This window comes from Mytilus galloprovincialis, chromosome 5 (genome assembly GCF_965363235.1).
Source record: "Mytilus galloprovincialis chromosome 5, xbMytGall1.hap1.1, whole genome shotgun sequence".
NCBI lineage: Eukaryota > Metazoa > Mollusca > Bivalvia > Mytilida > Mytilidae > Mytilus > Mytilus galloprovincialis.
Genome location: NC_134842.1, coordinates 38,028,420 through 38,046,542, shown reverse-complemented (window position 1 = coordinate 38,046,542; position 18,123 = coordinate 38,028,420). Strand labels below are relative to the sequence as shown.

The window sequence follows — 18,123 nt, the reverse complement described above, 5'->3', positions numbered from 1 at the left end:
GACGACTTGATACCAATATACGACCAGTTTTTTTTTAAATTTTTGCGGTCGTATAATAATTTCAATATGAATAACACAACCGATCTTAAAAAACCCCCCACCTTCGAAATGTTTGAACTGGGCTCATCTTCAGCCTTGACTGTTCATCTTTAGAAAGCAATGGCATACATTTTATCAAAATCAGATAACGATTAATTATACTAGATACTTTACATTACGAACCGATGCACGGACAGACGAACAAACAGCATATATATATATATATATCCCCGGCCGCAATGTGATGGTGAGGGGGACAACAAGAATATATATTGGATGTATGTCAAGGATACAGCCCAGTAGTCAACACTTCGGTGTTGACATGAATATCAATAATGTGGTAATTTTTATAAATTTCCTGTTTACCAAACTTTGAAATTTTTTAAAAACTAAGGATTTTCTTATTCCAGGCATAGATTACCTTAGCCGTATTTGGCACAACTTTTTGGAATTTTGGATCCTCAATGCTCTTCAACTTTGTACTTGTTTGGCTTTGTAAATATTTTGATATGAGCGTCACTGATGAGTCTTATGTAGACGAAACGCGCGTCTGGCATACTAAATTATAATCCTGGTACCTTTGATAACTATATACAACATTTCTTCTCAGAAGTTATAATTAACCAGCCAAAATTTTACACCCATAGGTCGCTACAGGATCTGCAACAGACTGGGAAACCCGACACCATTTAGTTAGATCTATATTGCCCAGGCTGTTACATAACCAAATTTGCATTTTCATTTTTGTACAATATACTGTTAAAGTATAATTTAAATTTGCTTTGATTAATCTCACAGTTTTGACGGTCACCATGAACATGATGAATATGCAATTATAATATTATTACACACATTAAGTTCTGAATTTGCAGTGTTTCAAGTTTCGGCATTAAGCCAGAAATCTACGATTTAAAAATTTGTTTAACTACAACTCGTTAGAACTGTTTTAGGTAAATCAAAACTAATGTCTCTTCTGTAGAAGTCACTCTTGTAAAAAAAAAAAGACTACAATTGCATATAAAAATATATGGTGCTTGAGTGGAAATGTGAACGGTTTCCAATAAATTTATCAATTTTTGAATAGAGGGGTTAGGACATGAGGAACATAATATATATATATATCACTTAATTGTTCTAGTCATGTATATAATATATATATGATTTAAGGTAGGAATATCAATTTTTTTCAAGAGCTTTTTAACCATCAATTGTATGAGGTGGCAGGGCAAGACCCCCATGATGAACTAGAATGGCAATTAAGATTAAATATGGGTTACGGATGGAGTTCCGAACTTTTTAAAAAGATAAATCTAAATATCAACGTCATTACATAAGGGAGCAGGACATGACCCCAGGGAAAAACCCTTAGCTGTACTGCAAAGGTCTTGCCCGTTCTGTGGCCTATAAATTGCTTACTACCACTCCATTTTAACTGTGGTGGATAGTTGTCTCATAAGCAATCAGTACACTTTTCTTTCATATTGCAAGACAGAATGTTTTTTGTCAGGCTGACATATATAATTACTTATTTGACCTTGGCCTTTTATTTGACCTTCAAACAAGGTCATTATCCATGGTACACAACACATCATATTTAGGTGCTGACATTGTGTGTCAAGTTTTAAAAAACTTCTTCAAGGAAGAGAAAAATGTGTCCTCCAGTAAAAAAAAGATGAAAAAAAATCAAACATTTTGATCTTGAGGTCAAAGGTGAAGGTCAATTGGCAGTTTTCATTTTATGAGATATACTGTCTTATTGTAATACACTTTCATGCCAAATATCATAAGATAGTGTCAAAAGATAAGTACGTTTTCATGATTAAATACACAGATTTTTGAGAAAAATATATGAAAATAACCCATTTTTATTCCGTTGACATGGTAACGGTGTAAGAGACCCCAGCTCAAAAATCATAAATCATTGTAGTACACATGTAAACCTTTATAGAAATATTTAAAAAATTTAAAAAATCATAATACTTTAAGAGATTTCATGTCCTGTTGTTGATCTTTTTACCAAGTATCCAAAATATGCCCCTAATGCCCTTTTTAGACCGGTCAGCCTCAAAATTTAGCTTTAGTCAAGCTTTAAAATTTTGTCAAGTTTCGAAGGACGAATGATGCTAGTTAAAAAAATCAATTCAAATCCCAGTTAAACATAATCTTATCTAGCACATTCAGAGTAACAAAATTGTGATATTTTTGTAGATTTTTTGAGAAATTCAGGCATACTTCTAAATGTGCATAGACAAACATATATAGTACAACGGTCGTTCAAAATAATACTTCAATGTTGTTCAAACCAAATTTAGGGAAAAATTACAAACTTAACTCTGAGGTCACTTTATCGACGTCAAAGTAACCAAGTGACGTCAAGGCTTTAATTATTTTCACAATATCTGAAGGTCTTTCTCCTGATTTTAACAAAGTACTTAGTAATTGTATCATACAATTTTTTTAAGTTGAGTTTACAGTGCCAGAAAATATGAGCGTCTTAAGCTTTGAAACTTGAAATGAAAGCAGAGAATCCTTGCACCAAAGCCCATAATTTTACAAAATAAAACTCTGAGGTAAAAAGGAACACATATCTTTGCTTACATTGTCTGCGTCAATTGTTCCCCCTCCAGCAAGTTAATTTGTTAATAAGAAAAGTTTTTGGTGACAAATTTATTATTTCGTTTCATACTCTATATTAGAGAGTTAATGCACGTCATTACTCTAATCCGCGATGATTTAATTTTAGTTTTCAATATAGGCAGTTTCAACAAGTTTTCATCATATTCATTAAAACGCTACGTTTATTTTTAGAAATGGGTAAACACTATTCGAAAAAAAAGAAAGATATTATTTGTTTAGTAGCCATTAAACAATATTTAAAGAAGGTTTGATAATCTAGAATGTATGTATAATTGATATCACTTTGCCAAACATCACTGTCCTGGGTACTTAAGGAATGACAAACAGTGAAGCACATCTTCATCTAAGATGCTGCATTGAACGGATGAGGTAGCAACAGTGCTAATTTTTACTTAACAGAGAGATATCATAAATCTAGAAGTGTATTACCCTTTTGTCCTAGCAGCTGCAATTCTCTCCGCTTCTTCTGTTGATTTAAGTTTCAGATCGTAGTCTGTGTTGTACAAAAATACTAGGGTAAAAGAAATGGAACGTATATATTTTACTTGTTGTATGACATTGTTTTGATTTAAGTTTAAGGTTTAACTGTATAATAAACAATGGTGTATACAATTAACACACATATTCATGAAATTTTTAAAGGTTATTTCAGGAGACATACACGGTTAATATGACAAATGAGACGATAATGATTTTGAAATTATCAATTCCCCCCACCTCAGTAACAATATACCAACTTCACCTGTAAATGTGATATACATTTCCCAACTTATTCTTCTACTCAGATTTTGTAAAACGTCACCAGTATCTTAGAAGAAAGTGTATGAACCAGGGCCATGTCAAAGAACGTCTCGTAATTTAAAAAAAAAAGTTCATCAGAAGGTACCAAGACCTTGTAGATGAATGTTACGTATCAGCTTCACCAAAAATACACGATGGTCATGAAGTATATATTCTTGGTACTGACGTTACTTATCATCTTAATAACATGTTATACTATTCTTTTATTTGTCTTTGTGAATATGACTTTTACTGTTCAGTCTTATTTTATTGATAAACATCTGATGTGGCTCGGTACTTGTACATCCTGTCATTGTGTTATTGTTTTTTGATAATTCTTGTATACTTTTATCTCATTTTTGCTATTGTGATTTGTATATAATACTTTTGGTGTTCCCTTGATACATATGACGTGGCTCTGTATTTTTACATCTCGTTATTGTGCCACTTTAAAACATTTTTGTATTCTTGTCTTTCATATTTGCTAGTGTACTTTGTCTATATTGATTTTTCGGTTTCTTTCATACACATATGACGTGACTCTGTACTTATACCTCCCGGCTTTGCGTTATTGTACTATGGTAAATTGGAGTATTTTTGTCTTTAAATTTTGCTAATATATTTGGTCTTTATGCAATTTTGTGCTTCTTTGTAACATATTTGTCAGTTTTAAAAGTGACTAAGATCATAACCCAATGTTGACTGCGGTACTCTTATTGTTGACATTTTTACGAATTAATGCGGCTGTCATACACATGAGAGGTTTAGCTACCTTTAAAACCAGATTTAGTCCACTACTTTCTACATAATAAAATTCATGTACCAAGTCAGGAATATAACAATATAACAGTTGTTATCCAATCATTTGATGTGTTTCAGATTTTGATTTCGCCATTTGATTAGCGTTTTTTCTTCTTGAATTTTCCTTGAAGTTCAGTATAAGTGCTAGTTTACTTTCCGGCAAACGTTATCGAGATAACTAAACAAAATGAACAAATGGTTACATAAAGACTTAACGTATTAACGAATAAAGCAAAAGTATCGAGTCTAAAATAGTTGTTAGTAAATGACACATAAATTGTATTAATCTGTCACAGACACCAATTATCCACATAATAAAACCCAACTGCTAATAACTATGCAAGATACAACAATTTATAATCTTACTGAATTGAGAAAATCGCACGACCTTATGGTTGGAATAATCTTGTTTATCAGAAGGTCAATCATTTTTAAACCAAACTCGCTTACTCCTGGTATTTATCATAATGTATTAGATATTTACAAAATAACATAATAAAAAGAGAAGCAGTCTACAGAAATAAATATAATTTTATAGACTTTTGAATCAATGGATGCAAATCTTTACATTTGGAGTTTTCTATAATTTCAGAAATTTGACTATAACGCAGTTGAACTAAACTGTAAATGCTTATTTTTTTAATCGAATAATGACTATTGAACAGCGATTTAGTTAATCTGATCTAGTTCTCAAAACGGTCCATATAGTGTTATCTTAAGTGATTGCTGTTTTAATTTTTTTTTATTAAAATTGCATATGCCATAGTTCTTCATATAATTGGTGTAAGTTCTGTGTCCATGAGGTCGAGTATGAACATTATTATTACATGTACCAATGTTATTTCAACTGATCGGGTGGAGCTTAGGTTTTATTTTGCATAAGGACAGTCTATTTGAAGATGTGTGTGATAAAGATGATTGCCGTTATAATTATAACTGATTTCTAATCACCTATCAATGTCATCAAAGGAATTTACAAAAGAATGACTGGACACTTCATTGATGAGTTTATTTAAAACACCTATCTATAGAAGGACTGGTTTATTATGAGCGAACCGGTTAAACTCAGCCCAGTCAAGTGAAATAAATTGAGTAATACTAAGCCAATATATGTTTCCTTTCAACAAATGTTTACAGTATAAAATATATGATCTTAATAATACTCATTTACGCTTTTACCTCGTACAAACATTGGATTTTTCTTCAACTTGTCCCTTGAACTATCATGGTGATCTCCATTTTGGATTTTGTTTATTCTCCGATCTCTTATTTTGAAGAAACAATATTTGGCACACCAAATAATGAAGTGAATAAGACAAAAAGGTAATGCCAGAAGTTGTAAATGTATCGGGAAAATTGTCTCTATGCTATACTCTTCAAGGCAATCAGTCTGAATCTGCGACCAATGGAACTTACATTCATCATTCACTTTTTTATATGTATCACTGAAATTGTTCGTTCAATATCAATATCATAGTGTATAAAAATGATTTACGACAAGATGTTAACATGAATTTATTGCATATTGAAAAAGAGTTACTTAGATAATTTAATTTGATATGACTGCCGATTTAATTAATATAATAACATTTATAAGTACGTGTAACATTGGTTCAGTGAGTTACATAGTAAAGCATTTAACCGCTGAGAAAATTTGGTTTATAAAACAAATATAAAACAAAACCATCGAAGTTATTCTCTTCTAACGAACATAATTTCTAGAGACCGTATATATCAGTATCAACTGTTTTCAATCTCACCTGTAGATTGCTATCAGCAGATTCAAAAGCAAAATTACTGCAATCAATGCATAGAGGGCTTTCAGATATGGTGAAAAGTTTTGTCCCAATTCCGTAGGACATCTTTCTTCTTCACCACTAAAATGATTAGTGTAAACTTCTTGACCAAAAGTACAATTTTTATCTAAAATAAATAAATTAGATAGTTGAAATTATTATCACTGATTCTTGTTATATCAGGCAGAACAATCAAATATGTCCGGTTTCTTTGAAAATGTTGTAGTGATGAAATTCAAATTAAATTTATTTTCAAACGGTGTTCTCTCAGCATTTTGTAAAAATATATGCGTTTCTCAAAACATACTGAGGTAAAAAAAATCCCTCTATGAATGTTTTCTATCTGCCAAAATAGGGAAACAATTCGATACGAAGTTTAATATACATTTAAAAACATACCATAATTGATTTGAACATATAAACAGTACAAACTTAAAACTTGAACTCATATCAAGTTAACATTTCTGACCATAAACTTTATTTCGACCTCTTTCCTATTGTGCTTACTTATTTGAATTAGTACGATAAGCAAGTGCATTTTCATACACTACGTCACTTCAGGAGCAGGGATATTCATTTGCCATGCTTACTACTTCTAATCAACAGATTTGTGTAAAAGAAAGCTGAACGCGATACTATTTAATATATTTACGATCACAATCACATAAGATTTGACCAGTCCGATATATTTAAATACCAAATTAGTTGTTTAATCTGTAATTTTACCAATTGTCACTCGGTTTCACTCCCTTCGAAGTTCTTATTTAACCATCATTTTATATCGGTAAAATACTGATAAAAGTACTGACTACCAAAATTGGCAAATAGGACAGCAAAAACACTTTACAAATATTCAAAAATAACTACACATATAAAAATAAGATGTGGTATGATTGCCAATGAGACAACTGTCCACAAGACACCAAAATGACAAAGACATTAACAACTAATGAGTCACAGTACGGCCTTCAACAATGAGCAAATCCCATACGGTAACCGCAAAGCCAGCTATGAAAGGCCCCGAAATGACAATGTAAAACAATTCAAACGAGAAAACTAACGGCCTTATTTATTTGAAAAAAAAAACATGAACGAAAAACAAATATGTAACACATAAACAAACGAAAACCAGGCTCCTGACTGGGGAAGGCACATACATACATATTTTGGCGGGGTTAAACATGTTAGCGGGATCCCAACCCTCCCCTAACCTTGGACAGTGGTATAATTGTACTGATTTAAGAGTACTTGAATTTGCAAGCTTGTCGAAACGAAATTGAACTAAAAGATGAAAACATGATCTTTGATAAATTGAACAATATTCAGACGCATTTAGTTTCGCTTTTCTCCCAAAATAACCCAAACGGAATAATCATACGAAAGGTGACAAATGTATCTATGCATGGTACTTTAAGGACACAGAGGCATACTAATTAATTGATTGCAGAAGGAAGAGGAGCGATACACAAAATGAGGTATTCTCATTTAAATATTTAGATTAGGTATTCACAATCATAATTATAGATATATATAATATAAAGACAACTTAGTGAAACTGTATATCGTTTTTTTGAAAAAGTTGTCAAAAATGGGTTCGACGGTTGCCAATGAATTCTCAATGATGGAAATCGATTAAATGGCAAAATACTCCTAAAACACAAACTTGAAAGATAAGATAAACAATTAAATATGAACCATATGCATTACCATCTAGATCATTTTCTCCAAAGAGTATCCAATAACCATGTTGCATGATGTTTGGTATCTCGTCCCAATAAAACCAAGAATATGGGTAATTCAAGGAATGATATGACACATTGTAGCTCATCATGATAACTGTCAGAATAATCAAAAAGACAAACGTGTCCTTAAACTGAAAAGAGAAAGGTTACCAATATAATCGAATTATATTTACATTAGTATTGAAACAATTTGGTATAATATCCAGTAATACTGTAGTTTGTATTGTATTATTATTTGGTTTGTTTTTTATGTATATTGTTTCCACTGACTTTGACTTGCACTTAAAAATGAAATCTGTTATCAGTGAAAACACAAATCTGTTGAAATCTTAATATATATATAAATAATATATATATATATAATGTCTGAATAATAGCAAATGATTACTATTAAGTTACGATGGATCATATACATATGATACATTACACTATCAAATAAAATATTTAATAAGCAAGTCTAAAAGGGTACCCACTTGGTCCGTATAGTTTGTTGTCAATTCAGAACAGCCATTCAACAAACGCATGAATGGTCATCGAAATGAATAAACCTGCAAGCAGCACCTCCACGTAAGCCGTCATTTATGATAATCTGAGCACACCCAAGCTGATCTCAGCAACCTTACAATCACTATCATAAACAACAACAAGTATTGATTATTGACCAACAAACTTGTTTTTGAATAAGACAGTTGAGGACAGTTTCCATACAGGTCATTGATGAATTAATATCGAATGACTCCCTTTGGCATTCGCAGTTATCTCGAAACTAAAATTAAGACAAACAAGACGATATTGATTTTTAAATTTTTCAAGAGCTTGCTGCTGCTTATCAGACTTTTTAATGTCACCAGTGTCTGAGTAGAAAGTCGGTGAATCAGGGGTATGTCAAAGAACGTCTCGTCTTTTTAAACACAAAAGTTCATCGAAAAGTACCAAGACCTGATTGATAAATATTCCGTATCAACTTCACAAATAATACACGAAGGTCTTGAAGTATAGGTTCCGATCACTGTCGTTATTTATCATCTTGATAACGTATTATTATATTCTTTTATTTGCCTTGATGACTATTACTTTTACTGGTTAGTCTGTTTTAGCTGATATCCGTTTGACATGTCTTTGAACTTGTACATCCCGTGATTTTGTTATTGTTCCATGGATTGTATATTTGTCTTTATTGTTTGCTTATGTGCTTTTTCTACATGTATATATCTTGATAGCGTAGCTATGTACTCATACCTCACGTCATTTTGTTATTGTGTTATGATAAATTTTATTATTCTTGTATTTCATTTTTTTCTAATATGCTTTATTTATATGCCGTTTTGTGTTCCTATGTTACATTTTTGTATAGTTAGTGATTAAGAATATAACACACTGTTGACTGCTGTACCCCTATGTTTGACATATTTACCTATTATTTCTGTTTGCTCTGTTAGCACATCGTTGTTATTATAATGAAATTGTAAGCGACTGTCATACAAGTGAGAGGTTTAGCAAGCTGTAAGACCAGGTTTAATTTACCGTTTCCTACATAAGAAAATGTCTGTACCGAGTCAAGAATAGGACAGTTTTTCTTCTTTTTTTCTTCTTAACGTAACAGAATATTTATTGCATATATGCTGTAACAATGTAACAGCTTTTAACTAAGTTCCCCTCGTGTTAGCTTAGTTAATAGTCCAGGGAAGCACTATTTGGTAAGATTTTATTTCTTCATAATATTAGTATTCATAACATTATTTATTTCACAAAATTTATGTGATAAATTATTGCGATTACACATACATATTTTTTTCTCTGTCTTTTTGTTCCAAACATCAATATTGAAAAAAAAATTCACCAGCATAGTGATCTGTGATAATTTATATTACGATTAAGATTTTAATTTCAATATATATATCTATCCTTTTTTAGAATTGTTTCTATTGTAAGTGCTGTAAAATATCCAACGCGGGAAACTATTTTACCAGTACAGTAACAAAGCACCGATACAACATCTATGTTACATAAAATTGAAAAACGGAAAATAGTATTTACAGTATAAACTTGAAAGTTACAACATGCTGGTGACGCAGAAACTAAATTCATCGTCAGGCTTAATATTCACCGGTCATTTTAATCCAAAGGAAAAAACCTGACTTATCACGAAATATCTCTTAAGAACAAGACTGACTTTAAATTAATATAGGTCAATAACAATTGCGACACAACAATTAGAAAACACTAAGGAAGTTTTTGAATATACACTTATCGTACCCTTGAACTTTATGGACTTGATAAGAGAGATTTAAAACAGTTTTATCAAAAACCAAAAGAATAAACGTGAACTTCATAGTATTTAACAAACACAAATATTTGTTTTAAATCTATCAATCGCAATGTATAATAAGCTACAAACATTTCTTGCATTCACTTTGACCTACAAATGTAGATAGATACACGCGCCTGATGAAGCTAATATGGTTGTTTGATAGTTTCGTATTCATTTATGTACATAAACATATCGTCAACCAATATAATCACAGCATATATCTACGTTTCACAAACATGGCTATTCCACGTAATGCCCACATTATTTATAAGACCAAGTAAACACTATGTGTGCCAGTGAAACCTTAGTTTTATGTGAGCCAAGCATTAAATGCAATACGGATATCTTTATTATAATTTGAAATAAATAAATCAGCGACTTTCAGTTTATCATGTTGGTGTAATATTTCATTTAACGTCTTTGGTTACTAATTATTGAGCCGTCATATGTCTGCTTTTGGCGTCAAAAGTAAACACAAAGCTTCTTGTACGCCTCCGAATGTAGTGAAATCAGGTAGGAAGAACATTTTAAGCTGAGCTGACAAATGTGAGATTTTGGTATTTATTATTAAATAAGGTAATACTATTAATATAATACTATAGAGGGTAAAACTAAACAACCAAAACAGTATGGTTTGTTAATGACTTTCACGGTTGTCGAAATAATCGCTTCCGCAAGGGGTACAATTATCAAATATAAATGTCAATCACACAGTTAAAGGAAACAAAGGCTGTCATAAATTAATTCTTAATCATTTCTTTCTTTTGATTTTGGTTTGGCGTCATGCTGTAAGACTTGCTATTGGTTTTTTTTTTGCATATTGCAAAATTGCTTCCACCGTCAATATGTTGAGAAATTCTTACCATTTTTCTTATTATAACAAGTTTCGGTCCAAGATATTCAGATATACTGAACATGTTCAATATACGAATGCTGAGAAGAATAAATGTTAAGACCAATAATAAATTAGACGAGTCTGGATCTTCAAATATTAAACTAATTCCTCTTGCGTACACTGCCATCACTGCCCAATCTAGAAGATTCCATACATTACATATATATCTTTTAAATCTTTTTCTTCTAGCTGAAACAAATACCTTTCAAGAAAAAATGTTAAAATAAAATAAAATCATAAATCTATGTTTAAATGAATATAATAAAGTAAACATAAAAAACTTATGCTCGAACTGTCAATATTTAGGTTGCAAATTTTAAAAATAGTTTCACCAATTTCCGTGAAGGAAAAGAGAGCAAAGCCAGGAACCTCAATAAACAGCCCTGTAGAGGTGATTTTTAAACTTCAATTATTTAAGTTAATATAAAGGGTATGTAGTGCTACATTTCTATATGCAGGATACTTAAAAAATGTAAAATATATCTGCTGTCATCTGTTTTTATAAATATCTTCTTAAAATAATAACTGTCACAATTTCCCACGTTTTTCATTTAGTATGTGGCGTCACTAATTGGTCATTGAAATTTTGTCGAAAACAAAGCAAATTAGTATATAATATTTCTACAAAATATTTGTAGACGAAGGGTGGTGCCACTGTTAACTTTTCAGAGCACGTCATAGAATTTACAGAATTCTGTTTTTACGAAATTCCCTACATGTAACAGTATGACGTCACAAATACGTGCAATTAGTAAACATATGTTTTAATTGAAACAAGTGGACATTTTAGCATATGATTTAACCAAGTTTTTACTACTTTGCAGAGTCTATTTTTCCAGATTTTTAGTGTCAGTCTAAAGGGATAGTTCAGCAACTCCTTGTTAACTTTAATTAACAACCAAACATTGTTTCTAACAATTTAATCTTCTATTCATTTTAGCATGTTTAGGTGATGTGTATTTGAGCAACAGTAGAAATTATATGCACACGCAGAATATGTATAATAAAAATGTCTTGATGCTTATACACAAATAGAAAAAAAACCAAACATAGTATTTTTTGTCTATCAATTTTTTTTATCTAAGGTAATTTACCACAAAAATCATGCAAAGGTGTATTCTATCAAGAAGCACAGGTTTATGTTTATCAGTTACCAACTAAAGAAAAATTCCGGTAAAAAAAATTGCAAGATTGACCTCGCCCGAAAAGATTGCAAACAAAAAATGTTTTTTGGAACCAGGCGCAAAGTTGTGGGTACCAGCTTCTTCAGAGTGGACGAAAAGATTACTAAGTCGATGAATTTCCTTGCCGATGAAAGGAGTAGGTCCGGCAAGGGCCGATTTTGGCCACAAATTTTAGGTTCATCTCACGAAAGATTTTGGACACTTTTTAAACATGTCTATTTCAGTTGATTCAATCAGTTGATGGGAAAGATTTCAACTAATTTACTCATTAAAAATGCTCCGATTCAAGCTTAAATATGAAAAATCTATCAAATATGCCAAATATGTCACTTTTCAGATGGGTTTTGTCAAAAATGATAGTGACCACATCCGTGTTCATCTTCGACCTTTATATATGTTGTGTATTATCATCAGAAACTGTCTAAAATTTAACTAAAAAGCTAAAATTGTGAAGATTTCAGTAATTTAGCATGACTAAATGATGCTAGTACCCGATATATGTGCATGGTATTATCAAAAGCAGCCCATATTTATGTAGCAGAAGCATTCTTCGTTCCAATAAATAACTAAAAATTTACAATTTAACAATTTTGTAAAACTGCTATATTTTGGGGCCAAAAAGAGGTCTTACTGGACTTACTTCTTTGCTCGATACAACTATTTTAAAGACAAGTCGAAGATGGTATGACACATTCTTATTATGACCATTAGGATCTCAATTCGTGTAATAAAAAGAAAGCAGACACAAAGATAAAGGGCAGCTTGAATGGTTTGTTAGGCGACACTCATAATTAGCTCAGACACTGATGTCGGAGTTTTGGTAGTGTTTCTATTCAAGTGGTTAATGTTTACAACTTCTGTCTATTAAAGCTATATGCAGGTCATATTGTTATTTTAAAAAAAACTGTTATCATCTATATCACGTTAACAAATGTTCATACCTAATTGTAACGGATTTATGATTGCCAGGTATATGCTCCTCACATAAAACTGATCCAAAAGAATGTGTAGGTATCTCACTCATTAGAGACATGTCTTCGCGGTTTTTATTTACCTAAATAGTCACCTGATATGTAAATCTACCGATTGTTGCATATTCTTAAGTATGACATTTTGTCTTTATATAGATTTATATGGTGGTAAACTCTTGCGTTTCAGGAGATGCACACCCTGTCCACGCACCACGGTCTTGCTCCGTTAGTATCATTTCGTTTTTAAACTGAAGTTGTATCTTCCAATTGGTTTAAAGATTTTGGAACAATTGAAAACAGTTGTTGATAAATTTTTAAACGTTTATCTGTTGCATTGCATATGATCAGGATTTCGTAGCCTGTTTATTATGTTTTTTTATGAACTGCAAATCTATAAAGATAGATGTGGTTTTAATTATGATACTAACAAAGCATATTTATAAGTCGATTTGATCAGATAAGGGAGAAGGAGGAGCAATTTGGATATTATGGTCAATAAGCAGCGGAATACCCTTTTTGCGTAGAAAACAGGTCTAATTGCAGTATTTGAAAAAAATGATAAAAAATAAAAGGAAATTCCAAGCATTGTTTCTAACATAAATAACACTATTAACAAACAAACATTATAGTTACACAACTCAGCTGTAACGAAAATGCATATCTCAGATATTTGAATTGAACCATTTGTAACATTTGTCTCTCTCGTAATGGCTTTTTTTCAGGTATAATTCAGACTCAATATGAAACAAGCAATCTATAAAATTGAGAATGGAAATGGGGAATGTGCCAAAAAGACAACAACCCGACCATAGAGCAGACAACAGCAGAAGGTCACCAACAGGTCTTCTTTGCTTATTTCTATAAGGATGAATCACCTGGATAAAAGACAGATCTGTAACTTCTCAGATTCAATGGTGAATCATAAGACACCACACATATGTTGTATACTTAATGTAAACCACGCCATTTTGACCCTTCCAATAGTCACAGAGAGCCAAATGCGACTTTTTCGTTAGAAAAGACGGCACATTGGATAGAAAAAATCAAATACAAACATACTTCTCCCCCTGTATAAAAAAAAGATTGCAAAAACAATACAACTATTGTTTGATACCTGCTTAGTTTCATTGAGTACTAAACTGATCATCCATGCAGCTATTGTGATATCTGAGTACCAAAGTGGTGTAAAGGTTTTAGAGCTGAACAGCAACATGAATGCATAAACCACCAGAAAAGTCAAGTATCCAAGCTAAAACATTAACAAATAGATATTTGACGAAAACTAAAAATGATATGCCCAATAATTTAAAATAGATGTACGTATACTGTTGATCTTTCATGAATAAATGAATAAATTTTATTTTATAATGTTCGTATTGAAAAAACAGAAAATGATGCCAACCTCTGCAAAACTAATCAATGTAAGCTGGTATCAGTGTATTTATCATTATTTTCCAATTTTAAGAAAATATTTATATTGAGTAACTTTTGTGATTGTTTATTTTTCAACATTGAAAAAATGAGATGACAAAGAATATAAATACTACTGTGAGAAGTCTTATATACAAGTTTAATATATATCTAATGATCTTAAGCTGAAACAATATTTCTCTCTCTGAGTTTACAGCATTTTGCTTTAAAAAATTCGGTATTTTGGTGTAAATACAATTTACACACACCTTTTAGTCAGTAGACGATTATAAAATATTGAAGCATGTCTATATTTAATGGAAATCAATGTGTCTTACCATCTGAATGAAGGCTTTCATAAATGGAAGATTGTATTTCTGGTATAACCTACAATAAACAAACTGCTTTATATGATCTATATCTTTTAAAATCATCCACCTTTTGAACTTATCAGCTTTAAAAAGTATCATAGAAGAAAACAAGCATATTGGATGAGTAAGGATTGATCATTTTGTCTTAGATGCATGATTTTTTTTATTAGTTATTAGTGGCTTTGCACTAGCTGTCAGATAACTGCGAGTACTCTCAGGTCTATTCCTAGTGTCTTTTGTAGTCGGGATGTACAAGTACCCGGCCACATCCACTTGAATCTTTGTCCATCTGATGAGTTAAGCCTTTTTTAACTGATTTTTATAGTTCGTTCTTATGTTTAACCGTTATACCACTGTCCCATATTCGGGGGAGGTTTGGGATCCCACTTAACGTAACGGTACTCAAATTGCACCGAGTACCCAAATTGCACTTATTTAGCAAAACTAGCAGCGAAAATCTTACAAGATTTCCTAGAGACTAAACAATTTGTATTTTTATGATTTGATACTAAGCACATCTTTCAACATAGGTAAAACTATTTAGATATGCACTAAACGTTCACAGTATTTATCAACAGATGAAATATTTACTGAAAAAGCAAAATGTACTGGAACGTCGCCATGCGACGTCATCGAAACGTCATCTTTTTAAAATGAGCAAATACAATATGTAACAAGTATTTATTTAAGAAATAATTAAGAGAAAGCATGGACTAATATCCAATTGTTCAAAATATTTGAAGAAATTAAACAAAAGCTCTGTTATTAGACTTTTGACGATGTGAATGTAAGCATGGATGCAATTTGGGTACTCCTCATTTCAGAATCATTGATTGTTTGGAGGTCAGTTTAGACCACTTTTTCTATGATTCCATATGGAATAAAAATCAAATTGGTGAACCTTTATAATAAAGAAGGATACGGCTACAAAATAAACACAGAATGGACATTTTTGTCTTTATCATAAAAAAATGTGGATGAAAAAAACTGTCAAAATAGGTGCAATTTGGGTACCGCCACGTAACATGTTTAACCCCGCCACATTATGAATGTATGTGCCTGTCCCAAGTCATGAGCCTGTAATGTTGTGGTTGTCGTACATTTGTATGTTTATGTAATACATAGTTGTTTTTCGTATATTTTTTTTATATATAACTAAGGTCGTTATTTTTCTCGTTTGAATTGTTTCATATTGTCATTTAGGGGCCTTTTATAGCTGACTATGCGATATGGGCTTATCTCATTTAAGGCCGTACGGTGATCTATAGTTGTTAATTTGTGTGTCATTTTGGTCTCTTGTGGACGGTTCTCTCATTGGCAATCATACCACTTCTCCTTTTTTTATATCATATTAAACTTATAAACACTGTACAGTGGAACTCAAATATGTTTTACTGCCTCCAGCTGTTATCTGCTTTGGGTCGGGTTGTTGTCTCATTGACACATTTCCCATTAACATTCTCAATTTTATTATTACTAACTGCAATATTTAAAAAATACAATTGCATTTGATAGCATGTATGTAGTATATGGAGTAAACATGTATTGTGATTGGCATATAACTTAAAAATTCTCTGAAACTGATATTATCAAGATGCTTGATTTCTTGATTGACAACATATTTGTTACGTTCGGAGGACGTGTTTTTCAACAGACTGTCGGCATTCCAATGGGAACAAATTGGGCTCATCTACTTGCCGACTTTTTTCTTTATTATTATGAGGCTGACTTCATGCAGGAACTTCTTAGGAAGAAAGATAAGAAGTTAGCGATATCCCTTAACTCTACTTACCGCTATATAGATGATGTTCTTTCACTAAATAATTCAAAATTTGGTGACAATGTGGAACACATCTAACCCATCGAACTAGAGATAAAGGATACTACAGTTAAGTCGGCCTCATATCTTGACTTACATCTAGAAATTGACAACGAGGGTCGGTTGAAAACAAAACTTTACGACAAAAGAGATGATTTCAGCTTTCCAATTGTGAACTTTTCATTTTTAAGTAGCAACATTCCCGCAGCACCTGCATACGGGATATATTTCTCCAAATTGATACGATAGTCCCGTGTTTGCATTTCCTATCAGGATTTTCTTGATAGAGGGTTGTTGCTCACAAGGAAGCTTTTAAACCAAGAGTTCCAGATGGTGAAATTGAAATCATCCCTTCGTAAATTTTACGGACGCCATCACGAGTTGGTTGACCGTTATGGAATAACCTTTTCATAAATGATATCGGATATGTTCCTTACGTTGTAACTACAATCCTCTTTGCTTTCATGAATGTGATCTACCCAATTAGACTGTTTACCGGATTTGGTATCATATAAGCAACACGACGGGTGCCACATGTGGAGCAGGATCTGCTTATCCTTCCAGAGCACCTAAAATGACCCCTAGATTTGGTGGGGTTCGTGTTGTTTATTCTTTAGTTTTCTATGGTGTGTCTTGTGTACTATTGTTTGTCTGTTTGTCTTTTTCATTTTTAGCCATGGCGCTGTCAGTTTACTTTCGATTTAGGAGTTTGACTGTCCCTTTGGTATCTTTCGTCCCTTTTTCAATATCAAATGTACAATGATTATCATTGTATACGCCAGACGCGCGTTTCGACTACATAAGGCACATTGTTAGTGACCATTTAAACTAGAAATAAAGTAAAACCGAGACTTATGGTATTCACTTTATATCGAACGTATATTCGAATTTCGGAAATTAATTTCACTAAAATGATTTTCACAGTATTTTTTTTTTTATATTATCCACAACCTAATAAAACATTGAAAACTGATAAAAGCAAAAAAGGACCAATACACATAGACAAACCGGGACACTAAAATAGTCATCTTTATAAATATTTCCAGTTCAAAACTTTTATTGTTATATGTTGGTAACAGTCATGTATTTAGTACTTACCATTTAAGAGGAGGAGCTGTTATGTTGATCATCAATACTGGCATCACAAGTAAGTGTAGAATGGCTAATATGATGAACAATCCAACCTATTGAAAGGTAATTCACTACAGTGCATGTTTATAAGATTACAAACAAAATCTTTTGGTATTTTATTTTGTGAGAAAATTTGAAGATTTATTTTACTCAACTAAGTTAAACACTAGCATTGTAACTAAATGTATTTTAAGGCTCTGATTAAACTTTGTTAGGTTAATCTAGTCCTTTTGTAT

At 31.8% G+C, this 18,123-nt stretch overlaps 2 long non-coding RNA genes across 2 annotated transcripts; both read right to left on the bottom strand.

Annotated features, from left to right (window-relative positions):
* Positions 1-3,101: 3,101 nt before the first annotated feature.
* On the bottom strand, positions 3,102-6,111 carry LOC143075765 (uncharacterized). Its single transcript, XR_012978409.1, has 3 exons — positions 6,018-6,111; positions 5,437-5,702; positions 3,102-3,187 (listed from the first exon to the last, which is right to left on the bottom strand). It is a non-coding gene; the product is annotated as an uncharacterized LOC143075765 (long non-coding RNA).
* Positions 6,112-7,778: 1,667 nt separating this feature from the next.
* Positions 7,779-17,949, bottom strand: LOC143075764 (uncharacterized). The gene is made up of 5 exons (XR_012978408.1): positions 17,855-17,949; positions 14,905-14,953; positions 14,271-14,405; positions 10,970-11,203; positions 7,779-7,926 (listed from the first exon to the last, which is right to left on the bottom strand). It is a non-coding gene; the product is annotated as an uncharacterized LOC143075764 (long non-coding RNA).
* Positions 17,950-18,123: the final 174 nt, after the last annotated feature.